This window comes from Bos mutus, chromosome 21 (assembly GCF_027580195.1).
Source record: "Bos mutus isolate GX-2022 chromosome 21, NWIPB_WYAK_1.1, whole genome shotgun sequence".
In the NCBI taxonomy this organism is placed as follows: Eukaryota; Metazoa; Chordata; class Mammalia; order Artiodactyla; family Bovidae; genus Bos; species Bos mutus.
The window spans coordinates 56,292,704-56,315,122 of NC_091637.1; the positions used below are offsets into that span (position 1 = coordinate 56,292,704).

A 22,419-nucleotide genomic window follows, 5' to 3' on the forward strand; every position below is an offset into this window, starting at 1 on the left:
TGACTGACAGCTCTTTTTCTCTGAGAAATAATTGCATTTTTTAAATGAACATGTTTGAAAAAGCTTTGCTCTGGGTTTGTCAGACACTCAGTTCAGTGACTGCATTAGAAAGAAGTGAGCTGTGAAATTTAAACACAAATGTAAAAGAAACGGGAAAAAATGAATACTGCCCTTGGTGCCTGGATGCTATGCATGTCCATCTCCCTGAGCAGAGAGGAATGCAGTGTAGTGATGATGTGCTGATCACCTCGGTACAAGCCCCTATTTTGCCTCTTGCTGTGTGACTGTAGACAGGTTACCTAACCTCTCTGTGCCGTATGCTCGGTTATTGTAGAAATTTCTGCCGTACTCCAGGGATTGTGTGTTCCCAGCCAGACAGACCAGATAGATCAGTTCACCCTTGTTCATCAGTTCCCAGTTCACGCTGGGAGTTGGATCACCTCCAGAGAAATGACATGATTTAAGAACAGGGCTTAGTAGTTGTTGGTGTTTGTAAAAAAGTGGTAAATATGAACATTCAAGTGGGAGATTTTCTATCAGTCCCTAAGTGGTCAAGATGGTCCCTAGAATTAAAATATTTAGCATAGGCCACAACCACTTCAGTGGTTTCCAGCATTAAGGATTGATTTCAGCATAGAATCAGTTTGCAGGGTGACCTGAATCAGTGAAGGCAGAGGGAGATATAGATATAGATATATACATACATATACATATTTACATACATACTCATAATATATAATATGCTAACTCACTTCAGTCGTGTCCTACTCTGTGCGACCCCAGAGACGGCAGCCCACCAGGCTCCCGCGTTCCTGGGATTCTCCAGGCAAGAACACTGGAGTGGGTTGCCATTTCCTTCTCCAATGCATGAAAGTGAAAAGTGAAAGTGAAGTCGCTCAGTCGTGTCTGACCCTCAGCGATCCCATGGACTGCAGCCCACCAGGCTCCTCCGTCCATGGGATTTTCCAGGCAAGAGTACTGGAGTGGGGTGCCATTGCCTTCTCCAAATAGATAATATACATATACACATATGTGTATTCAGTCACTTCAGTCGTATCCAACTTTTTGCAACCCCATGGACCGTGACCCGCCAGGTATACGTATTTTGGGGGGGGGCCTAGTATGGTTTCAGACAAAAATGATTTCCAGTGAACCGAAGTGCTGACTTGTAATGGGATGCTCATGTGGTATATGTGTGCTTGTCCTTGCTGCAAGAGTGTGTATCTCTTTTATTTTGCATCCACAAGGTGGAATGAGTCAGGATGGAAGAAAAAATGGAGGGGGGGGGGTGACTAAATTGACCTGGGATTAGAATCTATTTTTGTACTTGTGGTTAAATAGAGCCTTCTGGGTTTATTTGTTTAAGGAAGTGGCTTACTTCATTATTTACTTGGTTGTCCCAGAATAGCAAGAGTCAGTGCCTGTGTGTTGGAAAGTGCAGCTAAAGCTTTCTCCCTCTGCAAGCGTGAGTTTGTGTTGCCTTGGAAGGCTTCTAGGTGGGCTAGTTATCTTGGGGGTGGACCACTGTTTGTTTCACCTCTTCCTTTGTTTTAGAGCAGGTTAATCTGTACCTGCTCTGCCAACAGGGAGTTTCCTTGTGGGAAAACTTCGGGCGGATGTATTACTGTATGCCTTTTCCTCACGTGGGGAACTTTGATGCCAGTATGTGAGGATTACAAGGCATTATTGTCAGGACTAAATAGAACATCCTGGGGGCTGGAGTTTTCTGAGAGAGAAAAGAAGCTGCAGGAAAGCTGGCCTGAGGACCATCTGGCTGAGTCTTTGGGGATGATTGGGGGTGTGAGTGAGGATTTGGATGGACTTTCTGCAGACAGAGGTGGGGCTGGGTCAGGACGGCCTATGGAAAACAGTGCCCCAGTCAGTTCTGATAAAGTTCAGCCTCCTCAGGCCTTTCAGGGTCCCTCGACACGAAGGCGTCTGGCAAGTTGACGTCAGCAACCCCAGGTTGTAAGAGGAGGCACTGTTCAGCAGCTGGATGGAGGAATGGACCTGGGGTGGGGGGTTGCCGGTGCTATTTCCCAGGGAGCCTGTTTTCTGCAGGGCTGGACAAAGATGAAGGCCGTTTGAGGCTATGAGGTGCAGAGCAGGAACTGAGGAGCTGTTCCTGAGGAGCTGCTCAGGAACAAGGGATAGGGAATGCACATGCATTAAATACTTTCATTATTGGGGGCTTTGCAGCTGCTGCTGACCTTCTGGCTTTTTGTTCGAGAGTAGGTTGGGTTTTAGAACTTTTTATTGATAGATAACATACATGAAAGTGGACTTAATACATTTTCCCAAAACCATGCATACCCGGGTCACCAGCACAAGATCAAGCAACAAAATGTTACTAGCCCCAGAAGGCTGCCTGCACCCCCTTCTGGTTGCCCCAGCCTCCCTGGCTGTACTGAGCCCTTGCTGTATACTGGGCCCTCCTCCACATGTTTATATAGACCGTCTTGCTCCATTTTCTGAACAAGCCTCAGAGATAGCAGCTCACAGTGCGGCTGTGTCACAGGCGGTACACATAGACACAGCAAGCTAGGAACCCCACCCAAGGCCACGCCACCAGCAAGCAGGAGACCCGAATTTAAAGATGGTGAGAGGTCCACCTAGCCCGTGGGGCCTCTGGGCGGAGATGGGGGACACTTGGAGATACTATATTTTGCATACCAAGAAAACAGAATAGCCAAGTGTAATTGTTCATTTAGTACTCTGATGAATAAACTGTAAATGCTTCCCCAAATGGAGGTCTAGACATTCTGATGCTTGCACATGTGGGGGTGTGTTCACCCCATGTTCACGCAATGTGCTTGGGTGTGAGCACCTCTTGACCAACTCTGAGCCCTTCCCTCAGTTGGAGAAGCACTTCTCTGGTTCAGCCCTCTCATTTACAGATGAGGAAGAGGGTCCAACCCTCTCATTACAGAGAGGAGAAGTGACTCACGGAAGGTCACACATTCAGTGAGGGTCAGAACTAGGACTCAGATGCGAGGGTGTGGACTCCTTGTATAGATCTCTTTCCTTTCTGCCCTGCAACACCCCGGCTCATCAGCTTCTCTGTGAACACATTTCATAGACACTCACAGTTGAGCTGAATAGTGCAGAGCCTCTCTTGGGTCACTGGCCAGGGTCCCAAGCTGCCTGCCCGCATCCCCCACTGCAGCCTTGGAATCAAGGTTGGACACTTAGTAGGCTCCATTGCCCACTTACTCTCTCTGCCCAGTGAACTGCTGCTGATAGCCAGCATCTTCCGTGCCCAGTGGGAGGCCTGCCCCTTTTCTGACCATCACTGGGACCAAGTAATTCCCTTCTCTCATTTCAGCTCTTACCCGACACAGTGAGAACCGGCACCCCTCCAGTCTCTCCCAGCCGGAGCCTCTCTGGGTTGTTTGTATGACGCAGAACAAGGTCCCTGAAGCTCATGCGTGCTCTGAACCCTTAGTTGGCGGGGGAAGACAAGAAATCCATACTGCCTGCTGTTGCTTCTCTTCCGAGAGCTTCCTCCAGCTCAGTGTGTTGGTGCCCTGGGATTACGTGCCTTCATTCTTGCCCCAGTGTGATTGAGCGCCTGCTGTGTATAAGGGACAATGCCCAGAGATAAATAAGACAGATGTGAATGCTTTAGATGAGGCCATTTATCAAATAATCCTCTTGGATGGACACTTTATCACATGCAGTTCCAAGATCAAGGCCTCTGCCTTCCTGGGTTTCAGTCTAATAGCAGCTGGCTGATTTAGGGCTTCGGTTGAAAGTGACCAAGACGCAGCCTGGACTGGCATGAGCAAGTGATGGGAAGTGATTGGCTCCTGATCTGGGAGGTCTGGGGCAAGCTGTAGGCATGGCTGGATCCAGGGGTCAGTGGGCAGCAACAGGATGGGCCCAGCTCTCTTCCATGCTGCTTTCCTTCCCAGCAAATCCTGCTCTACACAGGGATCCCGGAAAATCACAGCCTGAATCTCTCATACTTTTAGGTTCAGCAAAAGAAAGCTTCCCCTCAAATTCCTGGGACTGACTCTCATTGGATCATTGGTTCACCTGTCTCTGAACCAACCTTGTAGCCCTAGGGAGGGACCAGCCCCACGCTCATCAAATGGCCAAGAACAGGGAAAAGGTGCTCCCCAGAGGAGAACAAGGGTTGCAGGATGCTGAGCAGGCCAAAACAAGGACATCAACCCTGTCGTCCACCCCAGGACTCTGAGTCCCCAACTCTGGTATAATCTAGCTCTCTCTGAGTCCAGCAGACCTGCGTTTGGGCCAGGCACATTTGTCCTCTTGGTCACAGGGTGAGGGGCCACAGCCCCCAAGCCTTCCTGATTGTGCCACCTCCATATCATCACCCACCTATATTCATGGCATCTCACAGCCCTCTCATCATTCTAGCCAGAAACCACAGGTGCGTCCTTCCTGCCCTCCCTTGGTCCTCCATCCTGCTGCTCAGGTGGCCCCAGTATTTGTGCACCTGTCCCTTCCTCTCCATCCTCAAGTTACTCCAGCAGCTTCTGCCTGAGGTCCCTGCTCCTCACCCCCATCTCCCCACCACTCCAAATGATGTTTCTAAAACAGACATCAGCAAACTAAGGTCCAGGAGCCAGATCTAGCTCCCACCTGTTTGTAGATGGCCTACATGCTAAAACTGGTTACCACATTTTGAAATGGTTGAGAGAAACATGTAAGAGTGATCGTTCATGATACTCAAACATTATGTGAGATTCAAATTTCAAAGAGCATAGCCACACCCATCTGTTGATGTGTGTATACGGCCGCTTTCACTGCTACCAAAGTGGAGATGAGTTATTTGCGAGACTATATGGCCCCCAAAACCTGAAATACTCACTATCTGGCCCTTTACAGAATTAAGTTTCCAGTTGTTGGGGTAAAATATTCTAATCCTGTCATCCCTGTGCTCAGAAGCCTTCGAGTGCTTGCTGGTGTCACGGGGATTTAGCTGATTGCCACCCTGGCACTCAGAGCTTCTCCTGATGGTCACCTCCCTTACTTCCTGGGTCCTGACTGCACAGAATTCCATGACTCAGAGGCTCTCTCCTTCCTGCCTCCGCATCCAGTTCATTCCTTTGCCTAGAAAGCTCGTCTCTCCTTCCTGGGAGAGACCAGGAAATCTTTGGAGCCCAGCTCTCTCATCTGCTGCTTTTTCCCTGAGTCATCTTTTCTGAGTTGAAGGTAATTGTTTCCTCTTCTGTATTCCACTAGAGCTCGGTCCCTGCGGCGTTTGTCTTGTTACAGTCACCATCCAAACTGCACATGTTTCTCCTCCCCACTAGATTGCAAACTGCTGAGTTTATCTGTCCTTCCTTGCAGCCGCTGGCACAAACCCTCCCAGTAGATGGTACCTGCTCGGTACTTGTCAGAAGGAGTGGAAGTCAGAGTCTGATCTGGAAGCAGCTTCTGTTTGAGGGACAGACCTGCTGGTCGTATAGGAACACATGCGTTGGAAAGTGCAGCTTGCCGAAGAAAAATATGAAACTATTATAAGACAGAATGACTAGGAATTGATTAACTTAATGTGATGTGAAGGGGGGAAGGGGAAGAAGCAGAGGTTTCTGGCATGTTCCTAGGCTCCCAGTTTGGGTAGAGAAGGTCCTGTGAGGGAGGAAGAACTGTGCTTAACAGCATCTGGACTGGTAAAGCCACCATGCATGAGAGGCAGAGTGGGCACGTCTTAGTTATAGGAGGCAGAGAGAGGCAGGCATCAGTGTACAGTGGATGAAGACAGTGGCCACTGTTTTAACATGTTTCATTCGCTAGACAAGCATCTCTCAACTCAGACACTATTGGCATTTGGGGCTGTATGATTCTTTTCTCTCTTTTTTCTAAGTTTTTTTTTTTTTTGGATGTGGACAATTTTTAAAGTCTTTATTGAGCTTGTTAAAATATTACTTTGGTTTTATGCTTTGGATTTTTGGCCGAGAGTCATATGGAATCTTGGCTCCCCAACCAAGGATTGAACCTGCACCTCCTGTACTGGGAGGGGAAGTCTTAACCACTGGACCACCAGCGAAGTTCCGAGGCTGCACAGTGTTGGTTACGGGGGCTGTTCTGTGCATTGTGGGATGTTTAGCAGCATCCCTGGCCTCTGTACTCTAGATGCCTGTAGCACCCCTGCCCCCAGCATGCCAACAAAAGGCATCTCCAGAGCTCACCTGAGCAAAGGGACACAACTGTTCCTGGTTGAGAAACACTTTCCCAGTGACCGCTTCTCACACTTTCTGTGGTGAAAGACTTGTTTCTTTATTTTTGCCAATACTCTTGAATATGCTGCAAAAGTGTGTTCACAAAATACCGGAAAAATGAATCAGTCAACAAATGATCACGTATTTGTTTGTCGCAACATCACATCGCTTGCAAGTGTTTCATTGGTTTCATTGCTTCTTCGCACTCTGTTCTCCTCCCATAGTGGACCAGTAACAAAGAGTTTGCAGAGCACACTTTAGCACAACTCTAGACCCGGGAGAAGGTTTACGAACCTTCATTCTCTGCTCTAGTAGAAGTGAAGGGTGGTTGCCGCTGAATAGGTATCACTTTCACACCATGGCAAAATGAAAAAGTCATGCGTGGAAACATCGTTAGGTCGGGAATGGTCTGTGGAGTCCCCTTGGGGAGGAGTCTGCATTGCTGGGCGGAATGTAGAGGGAGGCGATGGAGGCTGGTCATAAAGTGAGTCTCCTTTCCCTGCCTTAGTGATCAGCGTCTCTCCTGCCACATGCAGTGTGTCCCACATGGAGGGGACGAGACACGAATGAACTGAGCTGAGGAACGGTTGGGTCAGGCATCTCATCAGGGACCTCTTACTCTCCTCTTCCTCAGGTGGAAACTGAAGCCGCTCTGTCAAAATGACATTTAGTGGCAGAACTGAGGCCAGAACTGAACTTTCTGGACTCAGTCCAGTGACCACTGTTGATTCTTTTTTGAAAATGAATTCGTTTCTGGCCGTGCTGGGTCTTCGTTGCTGCACTGGCGTTCTCTAGCTGTGACAAGCGGGCACTGCTCTAGTTGTGCTGTGCAGACTTCTCATCGCGGTGCTTCTCTTGTTACTGAGCGCAGACTCTAGACACGTGGGCTCAGTAGTTGTGGCTCACAAGCTTAGTTGCTCTGTGGCATATGAGATCTTCCCAGACCAGGGATCGAACCTGTGTCCCCTGTATTAGCAGGTGGATTCTTTACCACTGGACCGCCAGGGAAGCCCCTCATTATCTGATTCTTGACTGTCTCTCAAATCTTAATTTTGTTGATATTTGAGAGAGGGGAGCATGGGCCTGAGTTTCAGTGAACTCATGTGGTTCATTTTATAGTTTGTTCTGTACTTCGATGACTCTCCTGCTCATAACAAGCTAATAACCTCCTCAATCCTCACAGTGCTTCATGGAAACTAAGGAGCCAAGTAATTTTCTGCAGGCTCACAAAGGAAGGCCAAGAATAAAATTCAGACCCTAGTGACTCTTCATCGGAAATGTTTTTGACAGAATCTAAGGATGAGAGGAAGCATAGAACTTAGAATTAGGCAGACTTTTTTGATCTTCTGAGATCTTAGGAAAGAGACATTGTGTGTCTAAATTACAGCTGTCTTTCAGGGACTGTTTAGTTAAGCATCTACGATGTGCAGCACCCTGGGAATCCATCAGTCTGCCAGCCTCCTCCTTTCTGCTTGTCATCTTGCTTCACCCTATTAGCTGAGCTCCAGTGGCTCAATGGTCTCATTAGAGCTGTAAATGTTGACAAGGCCACCGAGGGACTGCCTGGGATTAGCACAAAAGGAGAAGCTGTTGTGTCCTTTTCAAGAGGGTCTCAGTGGGCCTTGCCGAATATAACTGATGACCTCAGCCTCTGTTTGTACTCAATCCTGACCTGAGGCTTCTTGCCTTAAGGCTGCTCAGGGGACCAGCATGGATTAAGTCTGGGAAGTGAGGCAGTTTTATAAGCCAAGGAGAAGGATGGCCAGACAGGGAGCCTCTTGAGTGAGGGCTGGAGAGACAGGGCAGGGCCTCGGAGTGCTGAAGCGGGGTGACTCTGACCCAGAGCTGTGGCTTATCAAGCCAGTGGCGAAAGCAGCCTTCAGGTCCCTCTGCCAGGCTAGCCCCTCGGTGTCCTGGTTTGGCCTCGTAGAGGGCAGGAATGGCTCCTCATTCTCTGTATCTCAACCCCAATTTGCCAAGATCCTTGGCAAGTCAAGGTCCACCAGAAAAGCAAAGCCAGTAGGGGATACACACACTCTATATCTGTATGCATTATGCTAAGTCTCTTTAGTCGTGTCTGACTCTTTGCAACCCCATGGACTGTAGCCCACCAGGCTCCTCTGTCCATGGGCTTTTTCAGGCAAGAATATTTCCCAGGGACTCCAGCTGGAGTGGGTTCCCATTTCCTACTCCAGGGGATCTTCCCGATCCAGGGATCAAAGCCATAATTCTTTCATCTCCTGTGTTGGCAGGTGGGCTCTTTACCACTAGTGCCGCCTGGAAGCCCCTATACCTGTGTATGTGTGTACATATCCATAAAGAGATTTTTTTCAAGGAATTAATTCATATGATTATAGGGCCTGGCAAGTCTGAAAATGGAGGGGCAGGCTGGCAGGCTGAAAAGAACTCTCAGGAGCTGATGCAGCAGTCTTTTTCTTTTAATTAATTTTTATTGGAGGAGAGTTGCTTTACAATGTTGCCTTAGTTTGTTGTTGTTCAGTCACTCAGTCACGTCCAACTCTTTATGACCTCATGGACTGTAGCCTGCTGGGCTCCTCTGTCCATGGGGTTCTCCTGGCAAGAATTGTGGAGTGTGTTGCCGTTTCCTTCTTCAGGAGATCTTCCTGGATCAGGCGTCAAATCTGCATCTCCCACACTGACAGGCAGATTCTTTACCACTGGGCCACCAGGAAGCTCTGCTTTAGCTTCTATACAGCAAAGTGAGTCAGTGACATATACATATATCCCCTCATTTTTTAATTTCCTTCCCATTTAGATCACAACAGAACATCAGGTAGAGTTTCCTGTACTCTACAGAATTTCTCCTTTTTCTCTTCCAGGAAACTTCAGTTTTTGCTCTTAAGGACTTCAACTGATCACACAAGGCCCACCCACATTATTAAGGGTGATCTCCTTTACTTAAAGTCAACCAATGGTATTTGTTAATGCACATCTACAAAATGGCAAATAGATGGAGAAACAGTGGAAATAGTGATAGACTTTATTTTTTGGGTTTCCAAAATCACTTTAGATGGTGACTGAAGCCATGAAATTAAAATATGCTTACTCCTTAGGAGAAATGTTATGACTAACCTAGACAGCATATTAAAAAACAGAGACGTTACTTAAAGCCTAGTCAAGACTATGGTTTTTCCAGTATTCATGTATGGATGTGAAAGTTGGACTATAAAGAAAGCTGAGTGCCGAGGAATTGATGCTTTTGAACTATGGTGTTGGAGAAGACTCTTGAGAGTCCCTTGGACTGCAAGAAGATCCAACCAGTCCATCCTAAAGGAGATCAGTCCTGGGTGTTCATTGGAAGGACTGATGTTGAAGCTGAAACTCCAATACTTTGGCCACCTGATGCAAAGAACTGACTCATTTGAAAAGACCCTGATGCTGGGAAAGATTGAAGGTGGGAAGAGAAGGGGAAGACAGAGTATGAGATGGATGGATGGTATCACTGACTCAATGGGCATGAGTTTGAGTAAACTCCGGGAGTTGGTGTTGGACAGGGAGGCCTGGCGTGCTGCAGTCCATGGGGTTACAAGGAGTCAGACACGACTGAGCAATTGAACTGAACTGATGTACAAAATACCTCCACAGCAACCCCTAAGATATTTATGCTTAATTAAATGATTAGATATATTGCCTAGCCAAGTTGGCACATAAAATTAACCATCACTTCTATCATATAGCTTGGCCCTGATCTCAGGACCAGAGTGTGTCAGAGGTGAAAGGAGAGGCCATTCCAACCTTCCTCCAAGTCCCTTGCTGGCTCGGGGGGAGCCTGAATTACACTTTCTCTTTGCAAATTGTTCACCCTCCCTTAGCTTTGTCCTTGGGAGAGGAGGCAGTCCTGAGCCCAGAAACGGTTCCAGCATCTGTCTTTCCCCAGGGATTTGCTTGAGCCTGTCCAGATGACCCTAGTGGTGAAGAACCCGCCTGCCAATGTGGGAGATATAAGAGACGTGGGTTTGATCCCTGGGTTGGGAAGATCCCCTGGAGAAGGGAATGGTAACCCACTCCAATATTCTTGCCTGGAAAATCCCAAGGACAGAGGAGCCTGGATGGCTATAGTCCATAGGGTCACAAAGAGTCAGACATGACTGAAGCGATTTAGCACGTCTAGGAAGGGGATGTACTGAATGTCTATGTCGGAAATGGTGGAAGTCTTTCCTGGCACATAGGCAGGGGTTAACTTGAACTCTCTTGACTAGTTGATAATGAGTATTTACTAAAGGGCACTTAACTTCTAATGAATAGAATAGCCCTAAAGTTTATCATCAAACTGGTACACTTGGGAGAGTGAAGGGGACATATTAATCATTTGGGGCAGCAGATGTGAATAAGATGGTTTGGGAGCATATAAAAGACTGAATAACAACCATTATTATATTGTTCTTAACTCATTAATGCAGAGTGGTCTTCTGTGTTCTGTAGATAAAGGTTAATCAAGTCAATAAATAATAAAAACAATTATGGTATTGAGCTGTGTCCCCTCAAAGAGGTATCGAAGTCCTAGACCCTGGCATCTGTGAAAGTGTTGGTCACTCAGTCATGTCCTACTCTTTGAGACTCCATGAACTGTAGCCTGCCAGGCTCCTCTGTCCATGGGATTTCTCAGGCAAGAATACTAGAGTGGGTAGCCATTCCATTCTCCAGGGGATCTTCCCAACCCAGGGATCAAACTCTGGTCTCCTGCATTGCAGGTGAATTCTTTACCATCTGAGCCACCAGGGAAGCCCAGCATTGTGACTGGGATCTCATTTGGAAATAGAGCCTTTGCAGATATAATTAGTCAAGATGGGGTCATCCCAGAATAGGGGGCAGGCCCTAAATCCAATGACTGGTCCCTTACAAGAAGGCCATGTGAAGACACAGAAACACCCAGAGGAGAAGCTGTATGATGATGAAACAGAGACTGGAGTGATGTGTCTATAAGTCAAGGAACTCCAGGGGTTGCTGGCTGTCACTGGAAGCCAGAAGAGAGTCAGAAATACATTTCCCTGAGTCTCTGGAAGGAACCAACCCATCCACACCTTGGTTTTCCCCATTTCCAGCCTTCAGAACCACAGGGGAATAAATTGCTGTCATTTTAGGTCACCTAACGTGTGGTACTTTCATACATAAAGCCTAGGAAACGAATCTGGGTACCTCCTATGTGCCAGGATCTAGTGGACGTGCCAGGGTTACATCAGGGACCTCCAGTCAACATGGCCCAATCCCATGAGGGCTCACCATATAGAGCTCTGTCCCTGGGACTTGGCACAAACTTCTGGTTTCTGTATATACAGCCAGACAGTAATTGTTTCTGCATATTGATCAGACAACGTGCTATTTTTGTTTAATACATGAAATAAGTCATGCTAAGAAAAGTGTGCCTATGAAAAAGCTGTCTGTCTTTTTCATAACTTAATAGTGCTACATGGTGCCCACTGGTGAGCGGTTCAGAGTTGCGTTGCTGTGTAACGAACAGGAGTCTGATGACTGATCCCCTTCAGATATTTTATTGGCCTTTCTGGAAAATGCTCTTGTTGGATTCAGTTGGATTGAGTTGGAAATCAGGACAAGCAGTAGAGAGGCTGGCCCTCGCTGATCATGTCTTGACCATCTGGACCATTACTCTGGCTAGTGGGCCAATCACTGTGGCTTATGGTTGGGCTTCCTGGATTGGCTATTACAGAGGACATGAGTCAACGTTTTGTTGTCCCGTATGGCCTGGCCAGTATCTGTTTGTATGTTTGGGCTCTTTGTCCTGCTGCTGCCAACCAGCAGTGATGCTAGGAAAGCTCTTGACCTGTCTGGAAATCCATGTTCTCTCTTCCCTTGAAAATGGGAGGTTAAGGCATTGTCAGTGGGCAGGACAAGGATGCTCAGCATAAGGGCAGGGAGAGAGGTGGAGATGGCAAGGATGGCTTAGAAAATGTTTCTCGGGTGATTTTGGTAAGCCCATGTCCCCTCTTGAGTGGAGAACAGCTGGGTCACGTGGCATCTGGAACTTCTTCCAACCATAAAATTCCACAGTGGTTTCTCCTGGAGAGAACAATACTTCCACTGGACCTTCCAATCATATTTTTATTTTTCATGGTGCTTAATCTCTTTTGGAATGTACTGAAATGAGAGAGCAGATTTTAGACTCATTTTCATGCTAGTTAAGCCAATGATTTAATCTAATTATTTTTACTCCTGTTTGGGACATGGGAGTGATGCTATAAAACCTATCCATTTCAACTGTTGTCCTTGAAAAATATGCAGTTCTTTGCAACATTATTTTAAACCATAGCATTGGAGGGAATCACGACTTTCCTTTTCTATTTTTTTGCTTTTGGTTTCTGGCACATGGGTGATATCTAAAACACAGAAGTTGGAATGATAGAAATTTGAAGCTCTTTCAGTTACTCCCCAGACTGCCCGTCTAGCTTTCATAGTTTCAGCATAAACGTCAGGGCTTAGAATATGGGGTTATTTTTAACCAGGATAGAAAGTGAAGAGAGAATGGCATGTTTTGAGGCAATTTTTTTTCCTTTTGAAAAATTCAATTCACAGTTTCTCTTCCCAAAAGGGAATACACTAATTAGGAGGTTTAAGAAAGATCAACATCTTATGGAAGCACATCTTTGTCCAACACGCTCCACCAGGAAGGATCATGGCTCAGCATCCAGGCAGCAGTTTGGAAAGCCAGGAACTGGGAAAGGAGACCAGTGAGCCACACCATCTTCTGGTCATCCCTCCAGGCAGAGCCCATCCTAGCAGCTCCTGGGTTCATATCAGAAGAGAAGTGGAAGGCCAAATACTCGTGACTCAGCAGGCGTTTCCTGAATACCTACCTTGTGCATGACAACCCACTCCAGTCTTCTTGCCTGGAGAATCCCATGGACAGAGGAGCCTGGTGGGCTTTGGTTTACGGGGGTCACAAAAGGTTGGACATGACTGAAGCGACTTTGCACACACACACACACACACACACACACACACACAACTTGTGCCGGGACCTGGCAGTTCACAGATGTGACCAGTGCAGCCAGAGGGGAGCAGACTGATGAAACTGTCAGGGCTGTACCACACAGGGCCTTGAAGACCTTGGGAGGGTTCTGGACATTTGTTCACAGAGGAGTTGAAAACCGTGGAGGAGTTCTAAGTCATAGATGCATGTGAAAAAGCTTGTCTGACTGCTGTGTAGAAAACCTGAAGGAGCACATTGAGAATGGATGTGGGGAGGTCAGGCAAGAGGCAGAGGTGGTCCAGCCAGAGAGGATGCAGATGATGGAGATGAGGAAGCTGATGGACTCAAGAGCTGTTTTGGAAGTATGATTGTGGAGAATTGGCCCAAAGAAGGCAAAATTAGCTTTTAGGGCAGGAAATAGAAACCATTCTCAACATTTTCAACAGAAAGGAATTTAATTCAGGGAATTAGGTTCTTACCAAATTGCAGGAAGGGCCAAAGAAGCAGGAATTGGAAATGGGAATATTCAAATTCACGAACATCGTATGTTCAAATAGGGAAGTATAGGTATTATTGTCAGGAGAGCCATTCAACACTTGGGTCTCCAAACCTTTGGTTACCAGAGGAAGTGTGTCTGCTTCTTTTCTGTCCTCTGAATCTGCCAGATTGGCAGAACATACTTCTTAATCAGAACCCTAGCTGCAAAGCTGTCCAGGCTCCACAGAATATGAAGCAGGACTAGAATGTGTAACTATGCAGTGCATGGCTTGCACCCCTATACTTAGTCCCCTGGATGGGAAGGCTCATGGGAGGAAGTCAAAACGGATGCTGAGTGCCAACTGGCCTGTCCACCCATCGCAGGGCATGAGGGAGGAGGAGGTCACCAAAGATGGCACCAGACCAGTGTGAAGGGTGGGCCATTCACTGGGGACAGGTTTAATGTATTTATAAGGTGACCAGGGAGAGATGTGCAGTTGCCAGCTGGGTATGTTAGGTCTTGAGCTCAGGAAAGACAGATCTGGAAGAAGTCTACAGAGATCAGAAAGTCAAAGCCAGGTCACCTGGTGAGTAGAGGGCTCAAGACAAAGCCCCTAGAACCCCAGCATTTGGCATCCCACAGAGGAAGGGACCCTCTAAAGGATTGTGTGCATGTGAAGACAGCGTGGGGTCAAAAAAACTAAGCGAGAATGTTGCAGAAAGGCGGAGTCATACAACTGTGTGGGTGACTCTGAGTGCATTTTGTTAAATGAAAGAAGCCAGACCCAAAAGACTATATTCCCTGATTCCATTGATATGACATTTTAGAAGAGGCTTGGAGAGGGCTTGACTATAAAAATGCCATACAAGGGAATTTGAGGGTGATGGAACTCTTCTGTCTCAGAGACCTGAGGATGCATAGAAGTGCACATCCCAATGAATGAATTTTACTGGGTGTAAGATAGACGGATGGATGGGTAGGTAGATAACATATATATTCATTCACACCTTCATATATGTGTTCATTCACACATATAGGAAGTGGTCAGTTTTACTGAATGTTTCAAGGAAGTCAAGGAAGATGAATGATAGGTTTCCCCCGGATCCATGGACTAACGGGCTAGACCTTGGTATGGGTGGGCCCTGGGCTCTAAGTGGAATTGACCTAAGACAGACAATTTGCATTTCTCTTTTCAAGAGCATAACTTCTTTTTGTTTTTGTTTTTTTTTTTTAACTTTTTATTTTATATTGGAGTGTAGTCAATTAACAATGTTGTGATAGTTTTGGGTGCACAGCAAAGGGACTCAACTGTACATATACACGTATCCCTTCTCCCTCATACTCCCCTCCCATTCAGGCTGCCCTAACCCTGAACAGAGTTCCCTGAGAGCACGACTTCTTCCCATGGCCCACGGAGCTTCCAGAAGTATGGAGTCTGGTCCTTGGTTAAAGGAGACCTCAGTTCTGAGATGTGGGTAAAATGCTTAGGTGAAAATAGCCTGGCAATGGCACCCCACTCCAGTACTCTTGCTGGAGAATCCCAGGGATGGGGGAGCCTGGTGGGCTGCTGTCTATGGGGTCGCACAGAGTCAGACACGACTGAAGCAACTTAGGAGCAGTGACTTAGCAGCAACCCTGAACAGAGTTCCCTGAGAGCCTGACTTCTTCCCATGGCCCGCGGAGCTTCCAGAAGTACGGAGTCTGGTCCTTGGTTAAAGGAGACCTCAGTTCTGAGATGTGGGTAAAATGTTTAGGTGAAAATAGACTGGCATCTGTTGGGCTCCCAGCCTGGGTTTTTCTCTCTCCTGTATCAAACAGTGATTTTACAACTGCAGGTGACTCCTGTAGCTTCTCAGAGTCTCAATTTCTTCATCAACAAAACAGAAATAATGATCTTCTCAGGACTTGACATGGCAGATTAAAGAACTTTGGAGGTCAGTAACACAGACTTCAAAATTTGACTCCAGAGAAAACCATAATTCAAAAAGACACATGTACCCAGTGTTCATTGCAGCACTTTTTACAGTAGCCAGGACATGGAAATAACCTAAATGTCCATCGACAGATGAATGGATAAAGAAATTGGGGTACATATATATATGATGGAATATTACTCAGGCATAAAAAGGAAGAAGACTGAGTCAGCTGTAGTGATGTGGATGAATCTAGAACCTGTCATAGAGTGAAGTAAGTCAGAAAAACAAATATCATACACTAATGCATATATGTGGAATCTGGGAAAATGGAGCTGATGAACCTATTTGCAGGGGAGGAGTAAAGATGCAGATGTAAAACACAGACTTGTGGACACAGTGGGGGAAGGAGAGGGTGGGATGAACTGAGAGGGTGGCGTTGACATATGCACACCATGTGTAAAATAGGTAGCTGTGGGAAGCACAGGGAGCTCAGCTCGGTGCTCTGTGATGACCTAGAGGGATGGGATGGGGAGGGGACGGGGGAAGGCTCAAGAGAGAAGGGATATCGGTATACATATAGCTTATTCACTTCATTGCACAGCAGAAACTAACACAACATTCTAAAGCACTTATCCTCTGGTCTAAAAAAGAGAAACTTGACATGGGCATCACTCCCTCCACAGGCTTGCTGCCCTTCCCACCTCCCGCAGGTCGGTGACCCCTGGCTTCCCCATGCCTCACTATCACAGCAAGCTTTACCGTTCACTTGTAAAATCCTATGTTCACTTGTCCAATTCCCACCAGCCCCTTAAGAGCCCATCCTCAAGGCTCAGCACTTAGCCTGGTGCCTGACGTGTAGTCAACTCTCAAGAAGCATGTATTGACTTGTACTCATTCAGGATCAGGGTATTTGCCATCCTGCTAATCAGTCACTTTCTGAGTAGCTTTGGCTTTCTCCAGAAGTCCCATCGCCCTCCAAGGTGAGGAGCGGCCAGGCCTGAGGATGCTCGTAGATATATCAGGACCTCATCCGCCTGCTCCCAGAGAGTCCAATGCCTGCCATGTGAGGGCTCAGTAAATACTTGTTAAACAAATTCATACATTTTGCAGCTAGCAGCAATGTCAGCCAAAGTATAGAGTTTTGAAAGGGCAACATGAATTCAGGGTTTCTGAAATCTAATGGCATCACCCATCTAACTGTGTGTGTCAACAAAAAAGGTCAGCTGTGCCCTAGGGGTCTGGTTTATGTTCAAGAACTTGGTAGCTTTTGGTGGGGAAGGGATGGCAGATGTCCCCTGGGGCCTTATGGTTTTCCCTCCAATGTTTGCAGGCATGCTAAGTTGCTTCAGTTCAGTTCAGTTCAGTCGCTCAGTTGTGTCTGGCTCTGCAACCCCATGAACTGCAGCACGCCAGGCCTCCCTATCCATCACCAACTCCTGGAGTTCACTCACATCCATCGAGTCGGTGATGCCATCCAGCCATCTCATCCTCTGTCGTCCCCTTCTCCTCCTGCCCCCAATCCCTCCCAGCATCAGAGTCTTTTCCAATGAGTCAACTCTTCACATGAGGTGGCCAAAGTACTGGAGTTTCAGCTTTAGCATCCTTCCTTCCAAAGAACACCCAGGGCTGATCTCCTTTAGAATGGATGGGTTGGATCTCCTTGCAGCCCAAGGGACTCTCAAGAGTCTTCTCCAACACCACAGTTCAAAAGCATCAATTCTTCAGCTTCAGTCATATCCAATTTTTTGCAACCCTGTGAACTGTAGCCTGCCAGGCTCCTCTATCCATGGGATTCTCCAGACAAGAATACTGGAGTGGGTTTCATGCCCTCCTCCAGGGGATCTTCCTGACCCAGGGACTGAACCCGAGTTGCCTATGTCTCCTGCATTGTCAGGCAGGGTCTTTACCACTAGCGCCACCTGGGAAGACTGCGTAAAGCTCTAGTGTTTAGGAAGGCAACTGACAGGAAAGACCTCTTGCCCTAGTCCCCACCACCACCCCTGCACACAGTGGAGGGGGTGTCCAAAACCAAGAGTGATGGAGAAACCGATTATGGGCGCTGAGGTCCACAGAAAGAAGTCTAAGAGAGGGGTTGGGAGTAGCTGCTGGGTCGCTGGCAGCTCCTCCACCCCCACCCTGCAGTGTGGACGGTGCTGGAATCATCTTCGGTGTTCTGAGCTCCACTCCACCTGCAGACACATCTCTTCCCCCTCCCCACACCCACCACCCCCAGATTTCTGCAGCTTAAAGGCTTAGGCGTGACCTCAAAAGCCGCTTGTGTGCGCCCTGTTGATTCCTCCCTTCTCCCTGGTGGGGATTTGATCAGGTAGGGCAGGCGCAGCTCCCTCTCAGACATGCAGGCGTCCTGCCCTTGAACATGGCCGGGGGCTCATGATCCCAGCAAGCCCGAGAGAGGAGAAGAAGGTTTTCTCAGGAAGTTGGGATTAAACTGCACCTGCATTCAGATCCTAATGTGGCCGGTCTAATCATGCTCACCCTTTGCCCCACTAAGCTGGCTTTGTCTTCTCTTTGATTTTCACAAGCCAAGGCTCGTCCTCTGGATCAGCGGGGACTGACCTGGTGTGGAGGGAGGAGTCTGTCCATCAGTGATCCTCATAGTGATGGCAGCCTAGCTGGGCTAAGTGCCGTGCATACATTATCTGTATCACTTAATCTTTACTGCAGCCTGGCAGGCAGGGTCTGTAGCATCCCCACTTAGAGATGAGGTCACAGCCAGGAGGTGTTCAACAACTTCCCAAGGTCACAGAGGTAACAAAGGGCAGAGACACTCCCTGAAACCTGCAAGTTATCTACTTCTGGAGACAAAGCCCTGAGCAGCTGCATAGGCTGCCTGCAGTTGAAAATTGTTGCTGTTGATGACAAAGGTGGGAGGGATGGAGTTCCTGCTATTAATACATTGGCTCTGTGGCCGTACACTTCCCCCCTCCCCCATATGCCAGTTTCTAGAGGATTTGATTCTTGAATTGGGGAGTGGATGGGTCCCAGTTACCAGCTGCCAACTGGGGAGGGCAGGGTGACCATATCCCTGCTTGTAGCCTTTGATATCCATGCCAGGGCATGCCGCACACAGTAACAATGACTATTTCACCCCCTTGTGTGGTGGCAGATTGCCACAGAAGAAACGGAAAGGACAGAGAGGTTAAATGACTTGCCCAGGGTTCCACAAGCTGATGGGTAGTTGAATCAGGACCCAAGTCAAGTCTCCATGTCCTGGTACTGCATGATTTCCATCTGTGTTAGAGGGTCTCCATGCTAAGTCCTGGCTTATGTGGTCCCTGAACAGATCATTTCCCTGCTGAGTCTTATTTGGAAAACAGGGACATCTGTGGCTGTGGCACCTACCTCATGGGCTCGGGGTGTGTCCAGAAGACTTGGGTAGGTACAGAGGGTGATGGGTCATGAGCAGCTGGTGGCTCTGCCGGTTACTCTGTCTCTGCTGGCAGAACTCAGGCCATGATGGCATTTGCTCCCCTCCACAGCCCTCCAGCGTATGCATGGGGTCACAGAGCACGGTGCTGCAGCTGAACCAGTAGAAGCCATTTCTCACCAAGGACAAGGTCATTTATAACCCACATCCCCCTCTCTACTGGAGCCCAGACGATATGTCCTTATAGCAGAAAGGCAACCTTACTTGTTTCTAATTCTCAAAGAGTGCCCAGGATTGGATAAATCACCAGCTCACAAATCATTGGTTTGGAGAATCAAAAACTGACTCATTTTCATGGCAGAAATGTCTGTTTGATCTGCCCTTATATCCCAGACAGTTCCATTTCTCCTGGAAACAAGATCCTGGACACAAGAATGCCAAGTTATTCCCTCTATAATTCTCCATCTCTGAGCTGAGCCTTGAAGCAGACTCCTGCCCTTGAACTGACAGCAGCAATTCTATTAAAGAAGTTTGATTACAGGGGAAAAAAGTGAAAGAATCTATATTTCATTAAATGCTGCTTGTTTTAAAGTGGGAACATTTTCTGAATGTCTAGGGGAGCTAATAATGTTTTCTAGGTTTTATTGGGAGACTTATCTTAAAAAGCAGATTTTTTTTTGTTTGTTTTAAAGGAAAACCCATCACTTTTAGAGCCAAATTATATTCACAGAGGAGGGACTTTTATCCTGGAAGTTTATAATAAGCATTTGGGGCTTCCTAGGTGGCTCAGTGGGTAAACAATCCGCCTGTAATGCAGGAGACATGGGTTCAATCCCTGGGTTGGGAAGGCCCCCTGGAGAAGGAAATGGCAACCCACTCTAGTATTCTTGCCTGGGGAATTCCATAGACAGAGGAACCTGGTGGGCTACAGTACATGGGGTCGCAAAGAGTTGGACACGAGTGAGCAACTGAGCATGCACTTATAAGCATTTTTTGTGTCGACTCTGAACCAGAAGAGGTATCATTCTAGGTATTTAAGAGTCTTGCAAGAGTAATGAAAGCATTCTAACAGGATGAGATGATGTACATTGTCATTTTTGTTAATATGTGAAAGTCGTTCAGTTGTGTCTGACTCTTTGCGACCCCATGGATTACACAGTCCATGGAATTCTCCAGGCCAGAATACTGGATCAGATCAGATCGGTCGCTCAGTCATGTCCAACTATTTGCGACCCCATGAATCGCAGCACACCAGGCCTCCCTGTCCCTCACCAACTCCCGGAGTTTACTCAGACTCACGTCCATCGAGTCAGTGATGCCATCCAGCCATCTCATCCTCTTTCGTCCCCTTCTCCTCCTTCCGCCAATCCCTCCCAGCATCAGAGTCTTTTCCAATGAGTCAACTCTTCGCATGAGGGGGCCAAAGTACTGGAATGGGTAGCCTATTCTTTCTCCAGCGGATCTTCCCGACCCAGGAATTGAACCGGGGTCTTCTGCATTACAGGTGAATTCTTTACCAACTGAGCTTTGAGGGAAGCCCTTTTTGTTAATATAGGGTTGGCCAAAAAGTTCATTTGGGTTTTTCCAGAAACCCAAACATACCAGAAACATGGTATGGAAACACCTGAACGAACTTTTGGCCAACCAAATATTTTAGCATTTTCAATTGACTGTTAAGGCCTATTGAGAACCTACTGTGTGCCAGGACAGTGTGGATTAATGCCTTCCAGAAGCTTCCAGTATTCGATGAGGACCAGTGATGAGGATATGGGGATGTGGCAGTGTCTGATGGAGAACCTGCAGAAATGACATTGAAGGATACTTACCTGTTGGTCACCCATTGGGGGCGGTGGTTTTTCAGTCGCTAAGTCATGTCCAACTCTTTGTGATCCCATAGACTGAAGCACGCCAGGCTTCCCTGTCCTTCACTATCTCCCGGAGCTTGCTCAAACTCATGTCCATTGAGTCAGTGATGCCATCCAACCATCTCATTCTCTGCCGCCCCCTTCTCCTCCTGTCTTCAATCTTTCCCAGCATCAGGGTCTTTTCCAACAAGTCAACTTTTTGCATCAGGTGGCCAAAGTATTGGAACTTTAGCTTCAGCATCAGTCCTTCCAATGAATATTCAGGGTTGATTTCCTTTAGGATTGACTGGATGATGAGAAACAGTTATTCCTCCATTACAGGTGAGCATTTTGAGGCCAAGAAGCAAATGAGTTGTTCAGGCTACTTGGGCACGTCAGAGACAGAACCTGCTTCCTGAGTGTTTGATTCCCAGAGCAGAGGGCTCCCTGCCTCACGGGGCTCCCCCTACAGTCCAGAATGCCGTGAGCCCAGAGCACATGGTACCCACCCCACAGGGGCATTCTTGGGGCCAAAGAAAGGTGCATGACATGGCGCTCAGTGACCTGAGATGCTGCCTGTACTGGTGGAAGCGTCCCTGGCACTGGGGTGGACCTGAGAGGTCAGGAGACAAGGGTGCTCCTAGCCCTGCCTCCTCCCTTGTTCCAGCTTGGCTTCAGCTCCCCTTCCAGGGCTGACCTGGAGCCTCACCTCCCGTGGACCATTTCCCCTGCTCTGTGTGGTTCTGCTGAATGAGTGCTCAGCAGAGGACAGATTTTCCTGGTGCCCACAGTGCCATCCCCATCCCTGACAGCATCACTTGACCTCTCTGGGATCTCCACTTCCCCACCAGGAGTGACAGATGCGCTGTGGGTGGGAGGAGAAGGTGGGAGAAGGGGCTGACGGGTCTAGACCGGAAGGTCTTTGCAAAGAGGCCATCTGTCCCTGAGCTCTGAAGCGACTCCAGCCTCTCTTCCTGGAGCTGCTTCTCAGCTCTGACTTGACAGTGGTGAGGGAAGAGAATTCTAGAATCCTGGGATGAGGGTGCTGGTTTGAAGCTCACCATGAGCTTGAAACACTTTAAGGCATGTTATTAAAGTTAATCTCACCATTTTACCAATGAAGAAACTGAGGCACAAGGAAGTTAAGGAACGTGTCCCTGTTGACCCAGCCTGTAAATATTAGAGCTAAGACCCGAACTTGGCCATGTGAACTCACAGCCCGCTCAGAGCAAGACAACTGTCTCCAGCCTCAGCAAGACTCTTGGTGGGGATTGTGTTCGTAACAGATCTGAGTGTGTGTTGAAGCCAGTTGGAAAGCTCTCTGGTAAGAATGTGATCAGAATCCTTTGACAGAATGAGGAACCATCCCCTGATTTTCCTCTTTGGCATCTTTCGATTTTTTAATGCTTTTTTTGGTAACAACTTTGTGCCAAGTCGCTTCAGTTGTGGCCAACTCTTTGCGACCCCATGGACTGTAACCTGCCAGGCTCCTCCATCCATGGGATTCTCCAGGCGAGAATATTGAATAGGTTGCCATTTACTCCAGGGGATCTTCCGGACCCAGGGATTGAACCCGAGTTTCTTCAGTCTCCTGCATTGGAAGGCAGGTTCTTTACCACTAATACCACCTGGGGTCACAACTTTATTGAGATATAA

The 22,419-nt window shown here is 47.7% G+C and overlaps 1 protein-coding gene across 2 annotated transcripts in view; it reads left to right on the forward strand.

The window, feature by feature from the left end:
• Nucleotides 1–22,419, forward strand: part of SLC24A4 (solute carrier family 24 member 4) — a 194,960-nt gene that overhangs the window by 106,966 nt on the left and 65,575 nt on the right. The gene's annotated exons all lie outside the window — the stretch shown is intronic.